Here is a 2,424-nt window from a genome sequence, read left to right on the forward strand (position 1 = left end):
GCCTGGAGCCCATGCTCCGCAATAAGAGAAGCCACCACAATGAGTAGCCCCCACCCTCCACAACTAGAAAAAGACCCCCGCAGCAATGAAGATCCAGTGCAGCCAAAGATAAATAAGTAAATAATAAAAAATTTTATTTAAAAAAGCAGAAAAATGTGATCTATAATCAGGAGGAAAACCACTCAATAGTTGCAGATCTAGATTTATATATCATCTCAAAGATACATTTTTCATTAAAAAAAAAAAATCCAATTAGCAAATGGGTTAAGAGCACAGACTCTGAGGCCTTAGTTAGCATCCCAGCTCCACCACTTACTAGCTATATGTTCACAGGCAAGTTTTTGAATCTCTATGTGCCTCCCTTTTGTTATCTGTAAAGTGAGGATTAAGAATAGTTTCTATCTATTATGATAATTTAAAAAGCAAATATTCATAAAGGTCTCAGAATATTTGTCCATATAAATGCTACATATGTGTCAGTTAACTAAGTAATAAATAAATAGTACTTTAGATCCCTGTTGACTCTCATCACCAATCTTTGATAAGGTAAAATTTTCAACTCTAAGGTATAAACAAAACATTTAAATAGAAATCTAAGCTTTACAGTAATCCAAGTTTGGCATAAATCTCCCTTCCTTCCAACTTTCACCTCCCCATGCTATTCCTTCTCCACCAAGCCAATCACATGTGAAAGTGTGTACCTTGTATTGTTTTGTTTCCTGATCTTAGCATCTTAACTCCTCATCCTCCTCCTGTTTCAGCCTAAGAATAAGAAAAGCAAGATCGAGCCTCTGCTATGCAACTCCTAGGTAACAAATAGCGCTGCTCATGATTACCTACAGCAAAGGTAAGATAGGCAGACAAGAGTATTTCCTTCCCTGCCGAAGCCCCATAGCACAGAGGCACCCCATTCCTGTGGTGAGAGTTTTACCAGGAATTATACCCATATCTGCATAATGGTGCATAATGCTGCATAATGACCTGCTACCAAGCCTTCCAATGTATAGCTGGTTAAATTACTTAATCTCATTCTTTTCCTCTGATCTCTCCTCTGTAAACTAGGGGTTAACAGACTATGTTGTGGGATATAACGAGATAATACACATAAAGTGCCTACATATGCATGGTGAAGTAAGACTATCATAAACGTTCAGTTCAGTTCAATTCAATCGCTCAGTCGTGTCCAACTCTTTGCGACCCCAGGAATCGCAGCAGGCCAGGCCTCCCTGTCCATCACCAGTCCCGGAGTTCACTCAGACTCACGTCCATCGAGTCAGTGATGCCATCCAGCCATCTCATCCTCTGTCGTCCCCTTCTCCTCCTGCCCCCAATCCCTCCCAGCATCAGAGTCTTTTCCAATGAGTCAACTCTTCGCATGAAGTGGCCAAAGTATTGGAGTTTCAGCTTTAGCCTCAGTCTTTCCAATGAACACCCAGGACTGATCTCCTTTAGGATGGACTGGTTGGATCTCCTTGCCGTCCAAGGGACTCTCAAGAGTCTTCTCCAACACCACAGTTCAAAAGCATCAATTCTTTGGCGCTCAGCTTTCTTTAGAGTCCAGCTCTCACATCCATACATGACCACTGGAAAAACCATAGCCTTGACTAGAAGGACCTTTTTTGGCAAAGTAATGTCTCTGCTTTTTAATATGCTATCTAGGTTGGTCATAACGTTCCTTCCAAGGAGTAAGCGTCTTTTAATTTCATGGCTGCAATCACCATCTGCAGTGATTTTGGAGCCCCCAAAAATAAAATCATAAACGTTAGTTATTACTATTTTAATAGTAGGAATTAGTCGTTTCAGTTTGAGCATTGCCTTTCTTTTAGGGTTTAGGGCAATAACTATATGACTTAGGAAAGGGAGAGACGGAAGGTGGCAGTTTGAGCCTAGGGATTTAGGGAAAAGCTGATAATAATACAAAACAACAAACTCTCTTCTCAAGCCGCCAGAATAAACTTTACTTGGTAATCAGAGCAGAATCCAGGGGCCACAACTTCCCTGCAAAGCCGCGAACACCCAAAGCAGGGCCCTCAGAATCCCCCGGCAGAAGGCATTTCGACCAGGGAAGAGCCTGAAGTGGGCCTCAGCACAGACTTTTACATCACAAAATTTCCAGGGAGTTGACCTGGCTGGCGACTTCCACGCTCCGAGAGACGCTTTACCCCGCGAAGTGTGCCTGTGCTTCTGTTCTGCTTGGGTCCAGCAGCGGTCCCCAGGGGGCGTCCTCGCACCAACCCTCGATACCTGCGCGGGCGGACTGCAGCCTCCGCCCGCTCTGTGGGAATCAGCACCCAACCCCGCGGCTCGGGGGCGTGGCTCTAGCGGAGGCCCCACCCCGCCGCCCCCATTGGCTGAGGCTGCCTGGGGCCGGGGTCTGCGCGCCGCAGTCCGAGACCCTTCAGCTCCGCCCCAACGCGGTTACAT

This window comes from Bos taurus, chromosome 6, assembly GCF_002263795.3.
Source record: "Bos taurus isolate L1 Dominette 01449 registration number 42190680 breed Hereford chromosome 6, ARS-UCD2.0, whole genome shotgun sequence".
Taxonomy (NCBI): domain Eukaryota; kingdom Metazoa; phylum Chordata; class Mammalia; order Artiodactyla; family Bovidae; genus Bos; species Bos taurus.